The sequence below is a fragment of the Emydura macquarii genome, unplaced genomic scaffold (assembly GCF_026122565.2).
Source record: "Emydura macquarii macquarii isolate MOO-44397 ecotype Brisbane River unplaced genomic scaffold, CSIRO-AGI_Emac_v2 contig_973, whole genome shotgun sequence".
In the NCBI taxonomy this organism is placed as follows: Eukaryota; Metazoa; Chordata; order Testudines; family Chelidae; genus Emydura; species Emydura macquarii.
Genome location: NW_027131110.1, coordinates 1,202,865 through 1,226,780, shown reverse-complemented (window position 1 = coordinate 1,226,780; position 23,916 = coordinate 1,202,865). Strand labels below are relative to the sequence as shown.

Below are 23,916 nucleotides of genomic sequence, written 5' to 3'. Positions count from 1 at the left end.
ATACTTGTTCAGTTTTTCTAAGGATCTAAATGGCACAGAGCATAAACTCCCACTGCACAAGATCTTGTGGGCAGACCTTTGGTTTAGTTGTGGCAGTTTGGTTGAAGAACTCAGACTTTGTCAGAAAGGGATTTCTTCCTGAATTATTCTGGATGTGAAAAAAGGAGGATGTTATGCAACTTCTTGATATTGGTATTTATCCAACCTAAGTGATGAGGATGTTTCTATATTGGCTGAAGGCAACTCAAGTCCTCAGTTGTGATCATGGAAATCCTGATCCTTTGTGACATGACTTCTGACTTTGATCTGGGTCGTGCTGAGTGCCCTTAACTCCCATTTGAAGTCAGCGGTGAGATATTATGTCTTGTATGTCAGCTTTTTCTGCTTTATGCCAATTCACTGTGCTTTGTGCAGTATCTAATTATCTAGTAATTCAGTATTATCACTGACATGAACAAAACCTTTTGTCATTAGATGCCAAAAACATGTGTTCAGATAAAATGGCCTTGTGTTTATAAAGATGCTTTGAAGGTTAGTAGGACTAGTGTAATATACTTCAGTTGACCCCTTTTGACAAGCTTCTCTGTAAATATGAATGTTTCCAAATAAGCAAATTATACATATTCTCTAAGAGATGCTAACATGAAACTGGCTTGTTAGAGTCAACCTCAGGAGTGCCTTGCATTTTGAGAAACAAATTCCTGTATTTCTCATTGTAAGTCTGTAGTATAGGATAAACCTACTTGCTGTAGTAGTAAATGTAATATAGCTACTAGAAATAAACAGGGATTGCTTGTGCATGGAGCATAAAAGGTACTCAAAATCTTAACTCAGTTTTTAAAAGGAAACTGGAGAGACTTTTCAGGGAAGACTGATATGGTTTTTGAGTGCTGAGGAGAAGGGGTGACTTACTGTCCTTGCACTTCAGCAGGCAGCAGTAACTTCTCCTGCTGTGGCCCATTTTAAGAAAAGCTGGCTTATGACAGGAGAAATGGGAACTGTGGTAGAGCTGTTTCTATTTTTACAGCCACAGGTTTCATTCTGTGCCTTTCATTCTGTAGTTAAGTGTTTATTTTAAAGGCGAATGGGGCTCTGAGAGAGAGAACATGGTTTTACCACATCAGTGCGTCAAAACTGAGCCTAGAGTAAAGGACAGGAACTGAAGTGACTACAGAGTTAAGTTGACAAAAACCATCTTGTCGACCTGACTCTGCACGTCATCACATTTTGTCTCCCACCGATGTAAGTTCTCCGTTATGCCCACATAGTAACACCAACTCCCTGGGCGCTGTTGAGCCCTGATTGATGTACTGACGCAGCGCAAATGCAGACATTGTTACCTATATTGATCCTAACAGTCCTGGCAGCTGTCCCAGAATGCCAGGCAGTGACTGCTCTGGTCACAATTGTGAATTCCACTGTCATGGGGTCAGAGTGACTGGAAACTGCACCCACCACCCCCGAATCTTTTTCTGACTGTCCACCTTCGCATCAACGCCTCACATTGTTGTGTGCAGCTGCCTAGTTAACCATGCCAACTACATTCTTGAAACACTCTGGCATGGAGTAGATAGGAGATACCAGATCTCTTGGGCCTGTCTGTGAGAGGAGACTGTGAAAGCACAGCTATGGACCAGCTGTAGAAATGTGGACATCTATGAACAGATTGCATCGGGATGCAAGAGAAGGGGTAAGATGGGGATCAGCAACAGTGCCACTTGAAAGCATAGGAACTGAGGCAGCCATATCAGAAGGCCAGGGAGGCCAACGGTTGATCTGGTGCCAAACTGCAGATCTACCACTTCGTGAAGTATGGCATGCAGCTCTTTGTAAGAAACCACCACCCTGCACGCTACTGTGGATACCTCTAAGGAACTTGAATCACAGGCCTCTGGCGTGAACAGCGAGTATGTGGAGGAGGATGAGGATGGGGGATATACAACTTGTGGGATTCAGCTATGTCATAAGCCAGGACCTGTTTTGAGATTCCACCTCAGACCACGCAAGCCTGATGAAGGTGAAGAAATCTCAAGTAAGTGTGTAAATTCATTTCCATTACAGTGATGGTGTCCCCAACTTAGCAGGACGCAGCTATCAACTTTTCATTAATTTACTTGTAGTAGAAGAGGTAGCGATACTTTACCTCTCTTTGTAGTATCTGCTTCTCATTCCCCTCTAGAGTTAGATGGGGGAGGGGAGAACATGGAGCAGTTTATGTCCACAAGAATGTCCCTTGAATACTCCTGAGAGGTCTTGATGAAACTTCCATGGAGGTAGTCTGCAATCCTCTTCTGAAGGTTTCTAGGGATGGCAGCCTTATTTCTTCCTCCTGTGGTAGGACACTTTCTCATGCCAGTCAGTGAGAACTTCGGCAGGCAGCGTTGCAGTAAACAGGCTAGCAGCATATGGCCCTGGGTGGCTTTGGGACGCCAGCAGCAGCTGTGCTCTCTGTGCCTTTGTTACTCTCAGGAGTGAGATCTGCTGCAATCACCACTCGGTGTGGGAAATGGTGCCAGGATTGAGTGCGGTTGCTCTATACTCATAGTTTCATGCAACAGAGCGGTTCCTTCCTCGTTTCCCTCTCCCCTGGTGGGTCACACTCACCATGGCTGGTGCGGTGAGTGGTGCGGTGCACAAGCACTCTGAAGCAGAAGTGTGGATAAGCATGTCTTGTTTAAAACTTTAGGGAAGCAAGGCAAGGGGGGAGTTCTGAATCTTAACTTTCACTTTCCATTGTGACTGTGCTGACACTGGTACCTCTGTGTTTTATCTGTAGCTGCTGCCACTGTGGCCTTGGAGGGGTTCCCCTTCCATCCCCACAGAATGCCTGGTCCAGGTAAGGAGGAGAAAGAAGAGGATTTGAGATTATACTTTTAGTGAGCTCCTGCAAGCCAGTGCTGCATCAGACTGTGAACAGAGGGACTGGAGGATGAATTTTGCAGATAGTCTAGAGAAAGACAGGAGACTCATAGACTTTAAGGTCAGAAGGGACCATCATGATCATTTAGTCTGACCTCCTGCACAACACAGGCCACAGAACTTCACCCACCCACTCCAGTAATAGACCCCTAACCTATGACTGGGTTATTGAAGTCCTCAAATAATGGTTTAAAGACTTCAGGGTACAGAGAATCCACCAGCAAGTGACCCGTGCTGTAGAGTCAGGCAACCCGCCCCCCATGGTTTATACCAATCTGCCCTGGGGGAAAATTCCTTCCTGACCCCCAAATATGGTGACCAGCTAAACCCTGAGCATGTGGGCAAGACTCATCAGCCAGACACCCACAAAAGAATTCTCTGTAATAACTCAGAACCCACCCCATCTCTGGCCAATGGGCATATTTCTTGCTAGTAGTCAAAGATGATTTAATTGCCAAATTAGGCTATTCCATCATAACATCCCTGAGTTTATCAAGCTCAGTCTTGAAGCCAACTAGGTTTTTTGCCCCCATGGCTCCCCTTGGAAGGCTGTTCCAGAACTTCACTCCTCTGATGATTTAAAAACCTTGATCTAATTTCAAGTCTAAACTTCTTGATGGGCAGTTTATATCCATTAGTTCTTGTGTCCACATTGATGCGGAACTTAAGTAATTCCTCTCCCTCCCTGGTATTTATCTCTGATGTATTAATAGAGAGCAATCATATCTTCCCTCAACCTTCTTTAGCTTAGGCTAAACAAGTCAAGCTCTGAGTCTCCTCTCATAAGGCGGGTTTTCCATTCCTCGGATCATCCTAGTAGTCTTTCTCTGTGCCTGTTCCAGTTTGAATTCATCTTTCTTAAAGATGGGACACCAGAATTCCACACAGTGTTCCAGATGAGGTCTCATCAGTGCCTTGTATAACGGTACTAACACCTCCCTATCTCTACTGGAAATACTTCGCCTGATGCATCCTAGGACTGCATTAGCTTTTTTCATGGCCACATCACACTGGCGACTCATAGTCATCCTGTGATCAACCAACACACCCAGGTCCTTCTCCTCCTCTTTCACTTCTAACTGATGCATCCCCAGTTATAGGAAAAAAAATTCGTTATTGGTCCCTAAATGCATGACCTTGCACTTCCCACTATTAAAAATTTCATCCTTTTTCTATTACTCCAGTTTACAAGATCATCCAGATCTTCTTGTATGATACCCCAGTCCTTCTCTGTATTAGCAGTACCTCCCAAATTCGTGTCATCTGCAAACTTTATTAGCGCACACTCACTTTTTGTGCCAAGATCAGTAATAAAAAGGTTAAATAAGATTGGTCCCAAGACCGATCCCTGAGGAACTCAACTAGTAATCTCCCTCCAGCCTGACAGCTCACCTTTTAGTGTGACCTGCTGTAGTCTCCCCTTTAACCAGTTCCTTATTCACCTTTCAATTTCCATATTAATCCCCATTTTTTCCAATTTAACTAATTCCCCATGTGGAACCGTATCCAATGTCTTACTGAAATCTAGGTAAATTAGATCTACTGCCTTCCCTTTGTCTAAGAAATCCAGTTACTTTCTCAAAGAAGGAGATCAGGTTGGTTTGACACAATTTCTCTTTTGTAAAACCATGTTGTATTTTGTCCCAATTACTGATTATGTCTTAGTGCATATGTCCCCTGATGCATAGGTCCCTGCTGGGACATATGCATGTGTCTGGGGACATATGTATCAAGAGATAATTGGGCTTCTCCGGCAGCAAACATAGATGCTGCTAACTGTTGTGGACCTACAGGTTGAACAGTCCCAGGCTGGCCTCCCTTTGTAGTCCATGGAAAACTCCTGTACAATCCCCCTTCAATATTTCATGTGGCATCAGGGGCCATATCCCTACCTCTCACTCCGCAGCAGGGGACGTTAAGGACAAGCGCAGCTTTAGATAAACTGGCCTGTGAGAACCATGGTTACTGTATGTTTAGCTAAAATGGACATGAATGTTCCTTTCCCTTCTCTAAGCTCTGTTCCATAAATGTATTAAGGTATTTGCTTTTAACTTGCACTGAATTTTTTTAGTTTTCATTACTCAATAAAACTCTATTGTGTGGAAAATAATTAATTTTCATTAGTTCCCAACATATGCTGTTGAACACCTGGCAGTAGTGAAAACATCCACTTGTTGTTGTTTGTTGTTGTAGTACAGTGTGACACAACTCATAGGATCGGGGGTGGGAGGGGGTTTGGAGGAAATGTAATCATAAATGTGTACAGCAAGCACCAGAAAATTAATAGGTGCATTGTCAGTGTTGTGTTCATAGACGTACACCAAGTAACACACAAGTCCTGCAAAAACTGCGGGGCCAGGTGAAGCACAGTACAATACTACACATTACTATGGCTCACTGTTAAAGCACTCATTCAAAGCCTCCCTGAGTCGTGTAGCTCTGTGTTGAGCTCTTCCGATAACTAGACACAAAAACTGTTCAAATTCAGCAGGCAGCTGCACCACCTCTGTCCTCTACCCCCATGGCAGCTTTTCCCCCTTAGCTTCACAGATATTATGCAGGACACAGCAGGCAGCTACAAGCATTGTGAGATTTTTTTTGTCTCCATGAGATCCAGTTTTGTGAGTGAAGGGGCACTGGCATCATTTAATCTGCCAAAGGCACATTCAACGGTCATTCTGCACCTGTTGATCTGGTAGCTGAATCCTCCTTTGGTGCTGTTTGAGTGCCTGATGCAGGCCCACTGGGCAGCAATTCTGAGCCCGAGGGCAGAACAGTCCTGTCCCGCCTCTTCTGCCCACAGCCCCACTCCCAGTCTACCCCTGGGCCTGGCTTCTCCCCTGCTCAGCCCATTTGCCACTGTGTCCCTTCTCCCCTCCCATTTAGTCTCGTGGTGAGAGAGAGCTGGGGGGAGCTGAGTGGGGGGATGGACACGACGAGCAGCAGTGAGGGGTTGAGCAGGGGAGAAGAGGAAGGATGCAAGTAGAAGAGCGATGATGGAGAGACTGAGCTGGGTGGGGGGAAGGAGCGACACGGCAAGCGGCAGGGGTGGGATGTGGGCGGGGCCGTGGGCGGAAGCAGCACATTGCTGAGAGTTACAGTCCTGTGTAGAAGGAAATGATTAATGGCCCTGCACACTTGCATGACAGTGGCCCCCCACAGTGGATTTTAGAACTCCAAAATGCTTTCCCATTGGCTGGTGGCAATCCGGCATTGCAAGTTTCCACATTGTGATCACCACTCACTTCTCCATGGCCGTGTAGCTCTCATTCTGGTGTCCTTGTGCTGGAGGGCTGGGGTGAGCTCATCACACAGATCCAGGAATGTTACCTTGTACATCGGAAAGTTCTGCAGCCCCTGTTAATCATCCCAAGCCTGCATTATGGTGTGATCCCAGAAGTCAGTGCTTGTTTCTCAGTCCCAGAAGCAGTGCTTCAGCATTTGCAGTTGCTCTGTGAACGCCACCAACAAGCTTGAATTGGTTCTCGCTATGTCCCACAGCAATCTGCCCTCCAGGAAATCATCACATTTCCTGCGGCTCTGCAATTACTGTAGGATCATGTGTCCTGTGCTTGCAATCAATGCTTATGAGAATGGTTCAGAGCTGTGCAGGCTCCATGCTTCTGTCAGAGATGGTGGACAGTGACGAGCCTTGCATGGGTTTGAAAATTATGGGATAGAGATGGCATGATGATGATGAGGAAAATAGCATGATGGGAACTTGACCCTACAGCCCCAGTCACCCCTGCAAGACTCGTTTCTGCTTCAGCATGTATTGCCAAACTTTCCAAAAGACAGTGCGCTGAATGGTGGTGAGTTGCATACAGGGGTCCCTACCCAGGGTGCACTGCACCGTGCATGAAAACAAGCACTCTTGGTGAGTACATACAGCAGCAATGCAAGGAGCCAAGTATGCATGCGCATAAGTGATATACTAATGGTGGCTTTATGCTGACATAACTTGTGTTGGGAAAAGTTTGCAATGTAGACCTGCCCAAAGAAGTTTAACAAAAGACATGTTTGATCTTGGGAAGAGTAGTTAACTGAATCTCTTGATGGGCAAGGGAGAGTAAAATAGAGTTCATGCTCTAGGGGGTGTAAATATTGGCAAATCCAAGTACCATCACTAGCTTCCCAAGTCAGACCTTCTCCCATTCTTCTCTGATCTAGGGGCAGAGTTCACTTGCTACAAATCCTAAGAACAGTGAACCTTTTCCAAAGCTGCTGTATTTCAAAGTGTTGATTTGGATGGCTGTGAAAAGCTCACTTTCGTAGCTAGAGACCGTGTGGATTCCTACAAGGATCAGACTTCAGCAAACCGTCTGCTGTCTGCATTGCATGGCTGACAGAGGGTGGTGTTTTGTAATATAGAGTCTGCTTCCCGAGGAAGAATATCTCCTTTGCCAGAATCTGTAGGAGGAATGTTTCTGTGTACAGAAAACATATATATTCAACATAAGATGTAAATAGTCTGCCTACTATATAGTGCCCTCTGAAACCCTTGTCCTGCCTCCACCTGTCTGTCTTTTCATCATTTTTTTGTCGATAGGATAGGGGACTGAGTCTTGATCAGACTGATTATAATTTAAATAAAGACTTTTTGCATACAGAGTTTGGAGAGGGACGGTACACAAGAATCCATTGTACTGACAATCTTCTTTCAGCTGTTCTGCTCCCCTCGCTCGGTGAGTTGCAAAATAAAAAGGGAGCCGGGGTGTGAACTGGAAAATATTATTTTTATGAAGCATATGATGCAATCCTCTGTTTTATGAGGGGTTACTTACTATGGAGTTATGTTAAAGTAGGCTGTAAATGGGGAAACCCACAGGAAATGAAACAATGGCAAAGATAAGAGCCTCAGGTACACACCTTCAAAGCAGCTAACAAAGAAGATGATAATGGCTGTGTCATCAGTGAGGAGTAAACTCTCACTCCATCAAGGCTAGAATGGTTTACTCTTCCCAAGGTTTAGTCTGGGATCAAAGGAGATGTAAAACGCCGAAGACTAGGGAGTTGAGCTGGGAGAGGCTACCAAGGGTGTCCATAAAAAGCTGACAGGATGCCAAGGGGTTGCATAGACAGAGGGAATGTGCTGCGTGGAGGACAGTTTATTCTGTTTTCTAATCTACAGAGGTTCTTATATCACACTCAGCACTGTAGGATATGAGCGCCTTCCAGTTGTGTAATAAGCAGTGTGACATCACATCTGTCACTTGTTTATACTGTCAACCTCTCCCGGGGGGGAAGAACTGGGTGCCGTGAAGTGTCATGTTTTGGTAGGGTTTTAGGTTTTTAAAAAATAGGTTGCTATGTCTTTGTTAGAGAAGGCAAAGTCAAAGAAATGTGCCAGGCACTTAGAGCAGGAGGTGATGAGGTTTGTGAGGGTCCTTAGTTCCTGGGGGAGTTCATTCCGAAATCTCAGACGGGCCTGAGAAAGCGCCGTCTCCTGTGCAGACGAGATTATACCCTTATTATGAAGAGTTCATTGTGCGAGAGGAGCGTAGCTGTCAACCACTATCTTTATCTTGGAGCTTTAGGCAATCTTTTAGATATCCTGGGCCCAGACCAAGAAGCACCTTGAAGATAAAGACTGAGACTGAACTTGATTAGAAATTCTATGGGAAGCCGGGTGGAGAGTGAGGCACAGGTTTGATGTGCTCACAGTAGCCTGGGTTGCTGAGCAGACATTCTGCAGCGTTTTGTACTAGTTGGAGTTTCCGAAGTGTTGAAGGCTTCATGCCCAGGTATATCACATTGCTGTAGTCCTTCTGAGAAGTGACAAAGGCGTGATAATTGAGGTTAGATCATTATCTGTCAGGATGGGATGGAGTCCCCTAGTATAGTGGCTCTCAGCTTTTCCAGACTACTGTACCCCTTTCAGGAATCTGATTTGTCTTGTGTACCCCATGTTTTATCTCATTTAAAAACTACTTGCTTAAAAAAATCAGACAAAAATACAAGTGTCACAGCATACTATTACTGGACAATTGCTTGCTTTCTTATTTTTACCATCTAATTATGAAGGAAATCAATTGGAATATAAATATTGTACTTACGTTATAGTATATAGAGCAGTACATACAAATAATTGTGTGAAATTTTAGTTTGTTTTGACTTCACTAGTGCTTTTTATGTAGTTTGTTGTAAAACTAGGCAAATATCTAGATGAGTTGATGCACCCCCTGGAAGACCGCTCTGTCTCCCTGGGGGTTTGCATACCCCTGGCTGAGAACCTCTGTTCTAGCAAACTGAAAATGATAGAAAGTATTACTCACAGATGCTGCAGTCTGTTTCTCCTTGCCCGAGACAGAGTTAGCTGGTTTGAGGGGCACTTACTTACACATTTGTAACACTTCTACATGTAGGTCTTCTATTGTTTGTAGCCATTGCTCTAACTTGCTTTGTACCTTTGAGGAATGCTGCCCTAAGTGGGAGAAAGGGGCATGTAACGCTAAAGGTTGGGGAAAGGCTGATCATGAACGAGTGCTGCTTGTGCTACTGCTGTGCTCTTAGGGCGAGGGGGATGGCGTCACCTCTCATTCTGAAGCTGTCTCATCAGCTGACTGAGGAAGTAGAACCTCTGAAGGGAATTTCAAGGCTCTTTCTTGGCTGGAAAGAAGACTGGGATCCTCAGAACTCACTGATGTGAGTCACTGGTTAGGCATGCAGTCACTGTACATGAACAGACATTGACAGACTGAACTATACTATTGGGCTTGTCTTGTGAAACTTAATTTTTGGGACCCATTGCTACTGAGGCAAACCCGAAATGAAATGTTGGGAAGACCCCAAAAGATTGCTTGATTCTCTTTCTAAAGAGAAATCCAGTGAAAAATAGAAACTACGGGGTGGAGGACTGGCTTTTTTGTTCTGTGTAGAGCTCCTCGCACAAGGGGGTCCTGATCCATGGCTGCGGCTCCTAGGCATTATTGCAATACATATAATAAGGGTCAACTTCCCTGTACATTCCCATTTACTTTTCTACCAACCTAAATTTCAAAGATGCTCTCATAGCAGTGGTTCTCAAACTTTTTACTAGGGTGACCCACCAACTGCATTTTGTCTTTTTGTGACCCACCATTACACACATGCACCCTCTGCCTTGGCACTGGGCCCCTAATACCAGCCTGGTGTGGGAAACCTGGGGGCGGGAGGGTTGGAGAGCGAGCCCAACCCACACTCACCCCATAGCAGCAGTTACTGTCCCACAGGATGGGCCTGACTCCTTGCTCTGAGCAGTGCAGCCTGGCTCATGGGATTGCAACGCTACTCAGGTTTGGCCCAGCCAGCCGCACTTCTGTCATGACCCCCCTGCATCGAGCTGGAGAAATGTTTGCCTAGGGCTCCACAAATCATCAAGAACCTTCTTGCAACACAGTGGTGGGTTGGGACCCACTGTTTGGGAAACACTGTTTTATAGGACTTACCTGCTGAAACAGTTATGCTGGAAGCCTTGTGAAACACAGACTATAGAAGAAACAGAAAAATTGGTGTGGCAGATGTGGGGTGTGGAATATTTGTTTATCCCACTCACTGTTTCTAGAGTACGGAGATGTCTAGATGTCTTTTGCAGAATAAAAATTCAGATTAGTGGAATACCAGCTAGCCTCTGTGGGATGTTGGACAAAAATCTTTCCAGAATGGGTCACGTGTCTAACTGCAGAAATAGTTATTTGTTTCTAGGTTTTTTTAGTATGGCAATCATTGTAGAGAATTTCTAGTGTGGAGTTCTCTTGATGCCAACTGGCAGAGGTCACAGGAATGGGTAAGGGTTGCGGGGATCTCCTAGGTTTGGTATTTGCATTTTAGTTCATCAGAGTGTCATGTGAGGTCTCTACTGAAAGTCTGTCACACTGATTGTCATAATCTTTGCAAAATGTGTATGCAGATATGTAAAGTGTGTTTATATTGGAAATTTTGTTCTTCAGGCCTTGTCACCCAGAGATAGCATGCCTTAAGTCAGATTCCACCAGTAAGGAGGTAGGAGACACTTATCTCCCTAGCTGACCATTGTGTACTGTGTGTCTTACAATAGAAGTCAATTGGCATACTGTGTGAAATGCTAATGAAGAGATTGTGGCGACTTAAAGGAACTGGCCTAATATATGTATAGGTGTAGAAAGATGCCCTGGGAAGCATCACAGGAGTTGATAAATCTGTGCTCAAAAGAACATAAAAATGGTCATACTGGGTTAGACCAATGGTCCATCTAGCCCAGTATCTGGTCTTCTGACAGTGACCAATGTCAGATGCTTCAGAGGGAATGAACGGAACAGGTAATCATCATGTGATCCTGAGAAGAAAAGGTCTGAAATGGAAGTCACTGTGATTTTGGGATGGTTAATCCACATTCTGCCAGTGTCCACAGAGACTCTTTTAGATGTACTCCTCTTGAATTACACAGTGGGCTGTGATATCACTTCTCTCTCCCTCCACCACCCTTCACAAATTAGAGGGGCTTGAGGACTGGTTCACATTTGGAGACCTGTCCAAAACATTTCAAATAGCTCTCTTCTGAAATTGCTTGGTGCTTTATCGTCCTTTCATCTTAAAAGCTAATGCTGACGTTCTCTATTTTACCTGTTCTCCTCTCGTGTATTTGGTTTGCACAGTCTCACATGCAACACTTACTAGTATTTGTAGCCTAAGGTTCTTGAACACTCCTGTCATCCAGCTATTGTGTAGTGGGACAGGATGAACTTACCACAGAAAAAAGGGTGGAGAAAGAGTCAAAGAATGTAGTAGTATAAAAAGATGTATCAGTATTTAGTTTTTCATCTACATTCTCTCTTTAGTCCATATCCCCATTAGTTCTCTTACCTCTCATGTCCCAAGTCTCCTAAAGAGGAAGGCACTAGTTGTCCCACCTCTTCCTACCTTTTTCTGGAGCTGTTTCTCCCCTTTGCACTTCTTCAGCCTCCCTGTCTTCTTGGGTGTTGTTGACGCTTGTTTTCTCCCTGCCATGACTTCTAACCTAGGCTTCTTCTCTTTATGCTTATCACCCAGCTCCTCCCCATCTGGGCTTCATGTTCAACTAGGCTATAGGCATTGTTTTTGATTTGAGATCTGAGAACAGTTGCCCTGTATGGGTAAGTTACTAGTCCTTTAAGACTGGGAGTAACCTGAACGTTGGGATTTTTGGTGTAAAATGACTATCACAAAGACAAGCTTGCCTGGGTGGCAAGATAGATCGGAATACCCAAGGGGATTGTCTGACTCCATGCTAAGGTTGTAGAGTTGCCTGAGGAGTTTACACTTATTTGGTTGGTGAAATCTAAATATACAACTTACAACCAGTTTGAGGTGTGTGCCCTACTTAACAGTTTGCCATGAGATTGCTATTTTCACTAGTGAGCCCCTCCAGGCAGCTTGACACAGGACATGAGAAATAATTCTTTCACTCTACTCAGCACTGGTAAAGCCTCATCTGGAGTACTGTGTTCAGTTTGGGGCACCATACTTTAGGAAAGATGTGAACAAATTGGAGAAAGTCCAGCAGAAAGTAACAAAAACGACTAACGGTCTAGAAAACATGACATACGAGGAAAGATTTGAAAAAATTGGGTTTGTATACTCTGAAGAAGAGAAGATTGAAGGGAGGACATAAGTCATCAAGCAGTAAAAGGTTACTTTAAAAAGGAGGGTGATAATTTTTTTTCTTATCGACCGAGGACAGGACAAGAAGTAATGGACTTAAACTGCAGCAAGGGAGATTAGGTTAGATGTTAGGAAACAATTCCTAATTTTAAGGGTAACTAAGCACTGGAACAAATTACCTAGTGGGGTTGTGGAAGCTCCATCATTGGAGGTTTTTAAGAGCAGATTAGACAAACACCTGTCAAAGATGTTCTAGATAATACTTAGTCCTACCTCAGAGCAGAGCAGGGCACTTGACTAGCTAACCTATCAAGGTGCCTTCCAGTGCTACATGTCTGTGATTCTGTGTACAGTAGTTTTCTTGTTTGTTTTTCACTCAGTTTCCTCTGTAGCTGTTCCTAATTTTACTCCACTTCCTAGTCGAGTTGGTTCAATATCTACATCCCCTGATAAGGTTTGCTTTACTCTGGGGGCCAGATTCTGCGTTTAGGCATGCAGTTTTTTACTTCAGCAGGAGCTGTCTGTTTGCACCATATTTCTGGTCCTTAATTCTTGCATTTATCCAATCTAATTCATCCATACCTAACTGAAACCAAACTCAATTTGTGGGTTGGAAACAACTTGGATAATATTTCCCCATTTTTGTTCATCTCTGCACTTCTTTATTGAGACTGAGTGTTGTGTCAGAATGCTGCTAGGTTGGTCTAAGACTGGAAGCAGGAAATATTATTTCCAATCCAATTTTGCAGCCCAAAGTGTCATCCAAAGTTCTTATCTGAACCACTTGAGGTTTGCCCATTGCCACAGTATAGCTTTGTGCTGGCACATCAGCCTGCCAATTGGTTATGCCTTCAGAGACTCCATTGGAGATAAAATTTATATTCAGCTACAATAATATGACTTAAGACTAGTCTTCCAGTTAGTTGTGCTGATGTTACATAGCTACCACATACCTTATGAAATTAAACATCAGCAGGATACTTACCTTTCCATAAGAGTACAGAAAGTCAATTGCTGTAATGCCTCACTTGCTGTATAGGTTTGGAGGTGCTAAATCCTCTATACTATTTTATGGAGACTAGATTGATCCAATCCATCCAGGACCACTTTTGCAAATAAGATCGTGCAGCCTTTTAGGGTGGACTGTCTCTGGAACTTAGTCTAGATGGGATCATCCCAGATGGTGTCCTAAGAATTATAGACAGTTTCTTCTCTCAGCACCATCTATGCTGCAGCTTCTACCTCTGATGAGATGCTGTTCTGTTGTGGTGGCTCAATAGCGTAAATACAGTCCTGGTGGGTGTGATTAGGCAGGCTTTGAAGGAAAGCAACAGAAAATACTTCCACGGAGCAATGGCTGCATAATTGTTTCTAAAATGTTTTCATTGAATATAAACTGAGGCTCTCCTTATAATCCAAGAGCTATGAGGGCACATTGGTTTGCAGGCCATCTGGAGTTGACTTCAGATGCTTACTCAGCCTGTATTATACAGGGGAAGATGAATGTTAGTAGGGCCTCTATTTCAAGTCAGTAATAGTTTCCATCTGAATAAGTGGATGGCCATGATTTACTTTTCTGGGTATCTCTAAACTCTGCTGCTGAGGAAGCTATGTTAACAAATAACTCAAGACTTTGAAACTAATACAAATAATAAAAAAGATTCTGATGCCTTAACTGGCTGCATGAAAACTGCAAGCGGGTGGAAATGTTTTAGTATTGTGATAAACAGTTGATTGTGATGTGTGCTCAGTGGACTGTGTGGTCATGAACATATAGAAGTGTGTAAAAAGTGGGGGCTGAGACCTTTTTGGGTCTAGTCTAAAAATAATTGTTCAAACTGAGTGTTATTTACAAAATGAAATTACAAGTCTTGAGATTTATTGTATTGGCATTGACCCAGAACAGAATATAGTATTACCGGAATGAGGAATCCATGACACTTGTGAGGTATACTTTGTGAATGGTCGTGATGCAAACAAATGCCAAGAATCAGGTTTCCATCTGTAAATAGTGTGCATTTCTAGCCCAATTCTGTAATTCATAGATTGTAAGGCCAGAAGGGACTACTGTGATCATCTAGTCCAGTGGTTTTCAAGCTTGTTTCATTTGTGGACCCCTAAATTTTTTTGAATGGAGGTGCGGACCCCTAGGTTGAAAACCACTTATCTAGTCTGACTACCTGCATAACAGAAGCCATGGAACTTCCTTGAAATAATTACTGTTTGAACTAGAGTGATGTTTTTAGAAAAACATCTAGTCGTGATTTAAAAATTGCCAGTGATGAAGAGCCCACCACAGCTGTTGATACATTGTTCTAATGGTTGATTACTTTAACTGTTAAAAAAAACTGCACCTTATTTCTAGTCTGAATTTCTGTAGCTTCCAACCCATTGCAGTTTATACCTTTGTCCACTAGATTGAAGAGCCCATTATCAAATTTTTGTTCCCCGTATAGCTACTTATAGACTGTGAATCCTTAGAGAAGGTTAAGATAAATAGATTTTGTTCCTTGAGTTCACTAAAAAAGAAATATCAGGGATGGTGTGGGTCTGCTGATCAATGAAGAAAGTGAGCTGGTATCGGGAAGATGATAGGAAGGCAGAGCTGCTCAATGCCTACTTTTGCTTCAGTCTTCCCTCAAAAAATAACGTGACTGGATGACTAATGAAGTTACTATCGACAATAAAGGGGAAGGATGCAGATTAGGATAAGAAAAGAACATGTCTGAGATCGTCTGATTCATTTGAATGAATTCAAGTGAGTGGGGCCTGATGCTATTCAGCCCACAGGCTGAAGGAATTAACTGAAGAAATCTCAGAGCTACTCGCAATAATATTTGCAAAATCATGGATAACAAGAGAGATGCCGGAATACTGGTGAAGGGCTAATGCTTCTTCCATCCCATAAAGATGTGCCCATCTTTAAAAAGGAGAAAAATGAGCAGTCAGGAAACTATAGACCAGTTAGCCTGACATCCGATACCTGGGAAGCTACTAGAGCAATGTATAAAATATGTGGAGGATGAAGGAGTATTAACTAGCAGGCAGCATGGATTTACTATGAACAAATCATGCCACACCAACTTGATTTTCTTCTTTGACAGGGTAACTAGGATAGGGGAATACAGTGGACGTAATATACTGGGACGTTAGCAAGGCTTTTGCCACAGTTCCACATGACATTCTAATAAGTAAGTTGGAGAAATGTGGTCTTGGCGGAATTACTATTAAGTGGATACATAATTTGTTAAACAACCGCAAACAAAGAGTAGCTATTAATGAAATAATGTTAGATTGAAAGGAGGTCTTAAGTGGGATTCCAGAGGGATCTGTTCTAGGTCTGGTGTTTAACGTCTTCATGAATGATCTGGATGTAGGAATAGAGAGCCTACAGATCAAATTTGCAGATGGGACAAAGTGAGGGGGGATTGCTAACACTTTGGAGGATAGAGCTAAAATTCAGAGTGATCTTGATAAATTGGAGAACTGGGCTACAGACAACAAAATGAAATTCAGCAAAGACAAATGTAAGGTGCTACACTTAGGGAAGAAAAAGCAAATGCACAAATACATAATGGGAGGTTAACTGGCTTGGTGGTAGCAGCAGTGCTGACAAGGATCTGGGAGTTGTGGTGGATCACAACCTCAGCATGAGTCGGCAATGTGATGCTGTTGCAAAAAAAGCAAATGTGATTTTAGGTTGCAGTAACAGAGGCACAGCATGCAAGTCACGGGAGGCATCCAAGGGTCGCATTAGCCTTTTTGGGCCACGCTGTCATGCTGGGAGCTCATGCTCAACTTACTATCCACCATGACCCTTGTGACACCCAGTGTCTGAAAGCAACACCCCAGAATCCCCATGTTCCCCACTATCATATAATTGATACCTCACAAAACATACTTCATACAAAACATCATTTTAAGTCTTGACCTGTTTAACATTAATATCCTGTTGGATTGTATGTTCTGTCGTATGTGAAGTCATGAAAGTTTTGCTGTGTGCGCTACTGAAAGATGTTGAGGTAGGAAACCCCCAAACCTACTTTTCAGGTACAACAATGGTAGCCAGATGTGCTGATGGCCCATTAAGAGGAGTCCACTCTCCCAACCCCCATCCATAGAGACTTCACAAAGGAAGCACGTACACAATGGACACAGCTTGACCAATCAGGGGACATTGACCTTTCCAGCAAGCTTGAAGAAGCTATAAAAGGGGGGAAGTGACATCATCACTCATCTTCACTTCCCCAGAACTCAACACATGAAGGAACATCTGGAAGACAAAGGACATTGAATGGGGGAAGAAAACCCAGGTTATAAAGCAGATGCAGCATGTGTATCAAGAATCTGTAGCCTCCTAATATCATCAGTCAGTGAGATATTGCTGATTCAAATCCTGTTTAGTGTATACAAATTTAGACTCCAAAGTTATTTTTATTTCTTTGGCAACTATCTGATTCTTTATGCTTACCGCTTACCACTTAAAATCTATCTTTCTGTAGTTAATAAATCTGTTTTATAATTTTACCTAAAAAAATGTGTCTTGAATTGAAGTGTTTGGGAAATCTTAGCTCAGTTAAAAAGGACTAGTGCATATTTTCTCCACATTGAGGGCGGGGTGGACTAAATAATGAGCTTGCACTGTATATTCACTTCCTGTGAATGCCTGTGTGAGTTTTTTACCTGCTAGAGGCTTGTAGCTTACTGAAAGCGTTACAGAGCCGAAGGCAGCCCTGTTAACAATCATGCTCCCTAGCTGCATGTGGGGCTCCACCTGCTGTTTTGTTGGGTGATAACAGCACCTGGAGGGATCTGCTGTAAGAGATAGTTAAGGAGGGCACAGTGGTTCAACAGCTTCCAGGCTGCATCCTGTGCTTGCGTGCACGTGCAGGTAATCCTGTGACAGTACATTTTTTTCAGTCTCTGCTTCCCAGTATAGAGGCCCCCATCCTATAAATAGGACCTACATTCTTTGTCCTAGATGTATACATTTACATTGGGCCATATTAAAACACACATTGTTGGCTTGCACCCAACTTATCAAGCAATCCAGATCACTCTGATAGTAACCTGGCATCTTCATTATTTACCAATCCCCCAGTCTTTGTGTCATCTGCAAACTTTGGGATGATTTTTTTTCCAGATAATTGGTTCTTGGCTCTATTTAACATTTTTATCAATCTCTTCAGGACCCCACTGGAAACATACCTATTGGAAAATAATTCCATGTTGACAGTTACATTTTGAGACTTGTCATTTAGCCAGTTTTTAATCCATTTAATGAGTTCCATGTTGATTTGTATCATTCTAGTTTTATTTAAAATGTCATGTGGTAGCAAGTCAAATGACTTACAGAAGTCTAAATATATTGCATCAACATTATTTTATCAACCAAACTTGTAATCTCATTGAAAAGAAAATATTAAGTTAGTTTGAGATTTATTTTCTTATAAACCCATGTTGATTTGCATTAATTACAGTATTCCTCCTTTAATTCTTTATTAATCAAGTCCTATATCAGCCAGTCCATTATCTTGTCAGAGATAGACATCTGGCTGACTGGTCTTTAATTATCTGAGTCATCCTCTTTATTCTTTTTAAATATTGCTTCATTAGATTTCTTCCAGTCTTCTGCAATTCTCAGTGTTCCAAGAGTTATTAAAAACCAATATTAATGGTTCAGCAAGCTCTTTCGCCAGCTCTCTTAAAACTCTAGGATGCAGGTTATCTGGACCTTCCTCCTTCTTCTTTTCCTTTATGCCACATTTCCTGGTGAGGGTCATGGCGGCAACATGGAGAATGAGGAAGGACCAGACCTCCCTTTCATCCACAACAGCTTCCAGCTCCTCCTGGGGGATTCCTAGGTGTTCCCAGACCAGCTGGGAGGTATAATTTCTCGAAAGTGTCCAGGATTGGCCTTGGGGCCTCCTCCCAGTGGGACATGCCCAGTAGAGTTCCAAAGGAAGCCTTCCAGGCAGGGGGCCTCGTTATCAGGTGCCCAAACCACCTCAGCTGACTCCTCTTGATCTGGAGGAGTGGTAGCTCTACTCTGAGGCTCTCCCAAATAGTCGAGCTCCTCACCCTATCTTGGAGAGTCAGCCTAGCCACCCTGCAGACCTCATTTCCGCTGCTTGTATCCACAATCTCATCCTTTCAGTCACTACCCGAAGTTCATGACCATAGGTGGAGATGGGGATGTAGATTTACATGTAACTGAGAGCTTCATCTGAAAACTCCGCTCCTGTTTCATCACCACAGATCAGTACAGCATCCGCATCACTGCTGCCGCTGCACCAATCCACCAGTCAATCTCACGCTCCCATTTATTATCACTCATGAGCAAGATCCCTAGATACTTAAACTTTTCCACTAAGAGCGTCTGCTCTACCTTCACATGGAGAGAACATTCCACTTTTTTCTGGGAAAGGACCATGACTTCTGATTTGGAGGTGCTGATTCTCATCCGAACCGCTTCATACTCAGCAGCAGAGTATTCGTAGCAAGGCCTGGGGGTGGTGGTAGGAAAGTATCTGGTGGCTGGGTCACCCATGTAACCTGGCTGGGCTCAGACTGAAAAGGCAATGTGAACCTGCCCCATGGGGCCACCACCTGCAAGGCGAAGGGTGAGGACTGGTTATGATGCCAGAATAGCAGCAGGAGGGATGAACCACGGTGGACTGTTCCATGACATGATGGATGTTGTTCCAAGAAAGATTGTTAGGAAGAGATGGGATCTACCTAACGAAAGAGATGAAAGAGCATCTTCACAGACAAGCTTGCTAACTTAGTGAGGAGGGTTTTAAACTAGGGGAATAGAGACCTAAGCCCGGAGGGAAGTGGGATATGTGAAGGAAGTACAAGGGAGGAGGGTGCAAGAGGGGAGGCCACCTAGTTCATACTGAGAAAGTAGGGCAATCGGCTAGTTATCTTAGGTGCCCGTACATGAATGCAAGAAGCCTATGAAACAAGCAGGAAGAATTGAAAGTCCTTGAACAGTCAAGGAATGATGATGTGATTAGAATAACATAGACTTAGTGGTGTAACTCATATGACTGGCGCACTGGATAGGTATAAACTGTTCAAGAAGGACAGGGAGGGGAGAAAAGGTGGAGGAGTTGCACTGTATGTAAGAGAGCAGTATGATTGCTCAGAGTGCCAATATGAAACTGGAGAACAGCCTGTTGAGAGTCTCTGGGTTAAATTTAGAAGCAAGAGCAACAATGGTGATGTTGTGGTGGACATCTGCCATAGACCAGGAGGTTGAGGTAAACAAGGCTTTCTTCAGACAACTAATGGAAGTTTTCAGATCACAGACCCTGGTCCTCATGGAGGACTTCAATCACCCTAACATCTGCTGGGAGAGCAATACAGCAGTGCACAGACAATCCAGGAAGATTTTGGAGAGTGTTGGGGACATCTTCCTGGTGCAAGTGCTGGAGGAACCAACTAGGGGCTGTGTTCCTCTTGACCTGTTGCTCAGAAACAGGGAAGAATTGGTAGGGGAGGTAGATGTTGATGGCAACCCAGGCAGCAGTGGCCATGAGATGGTCAAGTTCAGGATCCTGGCCAAAGGAAGAAAAGAGAGCAGCAGAATATGGACCCTGGACTTCAGAAAATCAGACTCTCCCTTATGGAATTGATGGGCAGGATCCTATTTAGAAAGGGTGGACAAGTCCATAAGGCTGGATGCAATGCATCTGAGGGTGCTGAGGGAGTTGGCTAATGTGATTGCAAAGCCATTGACCATTATCTTTGAAAACTCATGGCGATTGGGGGAGGTCCCGGATGATTGGAAAAAAGCAAATATAGTGCTCATCTTCAAAAAAGGGAAGGAGGAGGATCTGGGGAACTACAGACCAGTCTCACCTCAGTCCCTAGAAAAATCATGGAGCAGGTCTTCAAGGAATCAATTTTGAGGCACTTGGAAGAGAGGAAGGTGATCAGGAACAGTCAGCATGGATTTACCAAGGGCAACTCATGTCTGACCAACCCGATTGCCTTATATGTTGAGATGACTGGCTCTGTGGATGTGGAGGAAGCAGTGGACGTGATACATCTTCACTTTAGCAAAGCTCTTAATACAGTCTCCCACAGTATTCTTACCAGCAAGTTAAAGAAATATGGGTTGGATGAATGGACTATAAAATGGATAGAAATCTGGCTAGATCATCAGGCTCAAAGGTTAGTGATCAACAGCTCGATGTCTAGTTGGCAGCTGGTATCAAGCAGAGAGTCCCAACCGTTGGTCCTGGGGCTGGTTTTGTTCAGCATCTTAATAAATGATCTAGAGGACGAGGTGGATTGCACCCTCAGCAAGTCTGCAGATGACACTAAACTGGGGGGAGTTGTAGGAATGCTGGAGCATAGGGATAGGATACAGAGTGACCTAGACAGATTGGAGGCTTGGGCCAAAAGAAATCTGAAGAGGTTCAGCAAGGACAAGTTTAAAGTCCTGCACTTAGGACGGAAGAATCCCATGCACTGCTACAGACTGGGAAACAACTGGCTACGCAGCGTTCTGCAGAAAAAGCCCTGGAGGTTACAGTGGACAAGAAATCTGGATATGAATCAACAGTGTGCCCTTATTGCCAAGAAAGCTAACAGCTGCATTAGTAGGAGCATTGCCAGCAGATCGAGGGAAGCGATTATTCCCCTCTATTTGGCACTGGTGAGGCCCCATTTGGAGCATTATGTTCAGTTTTGAGCCCCCCACTATAGGAAGGATGTGGAAAAATTGGAAAGACTCCAGCGGAGGGCAACAAAAATGATTAGGGGGCTGGTGCACATAACTTATGAGGAGAGGCTGAGGGAACTGGGCTTGTTTAGTCTGCAGAAGAGAAGAGCGAGGGGGGAATTTGATAGCAGCCTTGAACTACCTGAAAGGGGGTTCCAGAGAGGATGGAGCTAGACTGTTCTCAGTGGTAGTAGATGACAGAACTAGGAGCAATGGTCTCAAGTTGCAGTGGGGTGGTCTATGATGGATATTAGGAAAAACTTTTTCATGAGGAGGGTGGTGCACTGGAATGGGTTACCTAGGGAAGTGGTGGAATCTCCGTTCTTAGAAGTTTTTAAAGCCCAGCTTGAGAAAGCCCTGGTTGGGATGATTTAGTTGAGGTTGGCCCTGCTTTGAGCAGTACATGACCTCCTGAAGTCCCTTCCAACCTTAATCTTCTATGATTTTATGACTGGCCTTCTGCAGTGGAACTGGTTATCTGGACCTGTTGATTTAAAAATGTCTATCTTTAGCAGTTGCTGTTTAATATCCTCTTATTGGAATGGAAAGTGTTTCATCACCATGATATTATGCCTACATCTGAATTTACCAACCACAAAACATAAATATTTATTGAACACTTGGCTTTTCTGCATTATTGACAGGTCTGCCACTTCTGTCTAGGAGTCGACCAATACCATTGTTTTGACTTTTGTTTGTTCATAATAAACTTTAAAAAACTCCTTATGGTCCTTATCTCTGCTGCATGGTATTGGACTTTATAACTGCTTTCAGACTATAGTTTTGCTTCTTTCACTTCAATTTTGTGATATGATTTTAATAATGGGTATGTCATAAATTGCTAGTTAAAGATTATAGTGTCAGAAAACCAGTGCTTCACATCAGCTTTCAAATAAAAGGATTAAAGTGTTTGTTGATAGCTCTAACTTTTCCTCAGATAGTGGTAGCTAACCTCAAGACTCAGTGAAGTAGAAATAAAGCAAGGTGATGGCTGAAATTACATCACCTTAAGGTCCGCTATCTTGTTACCTATCAGGGCTGGAAGAATACCAGGGTAAACTTTTCATAAGAAACATAGGATGCTTGATCTTAAGTTCCACATTAAGTGCTTCTGAAAATGTGGCCACAAACATTTAAATGCTGTAAGTCTTTAAACACTGGACTTGGGCCATATCTTGTTCCTTGATTTTCCCCCTCCTCCCCCTGCCAAAATGTCCATTCTGACAGTAGGTAAGGGAATGGAACCTAAAAACAAAACAAGAAAACCAAAAATCTGAAGTTGAAAGGCTTTTTAAGCTTTATAAAAAAGTAGCTATTAAAGATTTGAACACTTTTTTAAAAGATCACAACTGTATAGCCTAGTGCAGGAAAAGAGGTACTATTAGATAAATGTGTATGTTTGGCTAAAGTCTTCAAACTTTCCATTACCTGCTTGAACTTAATTGTGTAAATAGCAGTCTCTTGAAAACATGGGCATATACTGAAGTATATGTAACATTGCACCCTACTGGATGGAGTCAGATTTTCTGTGTATGTCAGAAGCCATATATTGCTAACAGTTAACAGATTTTCCTTAGCAGAAGTAGTAGGGGCCTGTACTTTATTGCAGGAGGATCTATCTGAGTTACGCTGTTGCCATAAAACTATGGTGAGCAGCATAGCGGCAACTTTTAAGTCCTATGTGGCCGCGGAGTTTTTACAATATTGACTGATATGTATAAGTACCATTTTTGTGTATCATTGTGTGATTAGTTGTTTTTTGCCTTTGCTCACCTATCCATTGAAGGCCAAATCTGCCTGACTTTTAGTTTAAATATGCAATTTTTGGTCAGCCTTAATGATGCATGTGTATCGACATGCATAATGACCTTATTGATTAGGTATATGAACTTCATAATAAATTTTATAATATGTTGAGTGAATGTTGTGTTTGAACTCCACCTTAGTTGTTACACTTGTACTAATTTTTCCTTTTATCCATTTTTTCCTTCCTCATTTTTCTTATATATTTTTCAACAGTAGCTTACTGGATTTTTTTTTTTAAAGGGATAACTAAATCTTTAAAGGAGCAGCACGTTTTTGCACTGATTATCCCTGCTTCTAAATGTGGAGCAAATCTATCTGAAGCTAATCTGGATTCAATACTTGACAGCGAATGGTTAAAAAGTTGAAGTAAACTGAACTGACTGTTCTATGGGGTTTGAGATGTCCCTATTTAGATAACCCTGGGGTATATGTTCTTTTTCTGGCCATGCCTGTAGATGTTGTTTGGATGGACAGGGTACATGAATGGGACTTTCACTACTCCTGAAGTACAGAACAGTCTAAAAATTAGTCTGGAAAAAACAACATTGAGGATGGACTGTTAAATAAGGCTCAACTTTCCCCCCTCATCTCTCATTGGTGCATTGCTCTTTAATTTCTTTTAAAATCCATGGATCCATCCCACAAAGAGATCTTTGCTATCTACCCAAAGTGCTTCTGCAGTAATCTGGGTGGGTTGATTAATATAGGTTGTCCGCTTACTCTCACAGAGAGCTACAGTGAACACTGATCTACATAAGGGGAAAGGATGGGAAAATCAACTCTCTTATTGAGTCATTACGCTGGGAGCATTGAGATTTTTAGCACTTAATTTATTAGGCTTCACCTTCCAACATATATGC

At 43.1% G+C, this 23,916-nt stretch overlaps 1 protein-coding gene across 8 annotated transcripts in view; it reads left to right on the top strand.

Moving 5' to 3' along the window:
• Positions 1–23,916, top strand: part of MAP4 (microtubule associated protein 4) — a 259,798-nt gene that overhangs the window by 71,781 nt on the left and 164,101 nt on the right. The gene's annotated exons all lie outside the window — the stretch shown is intronic.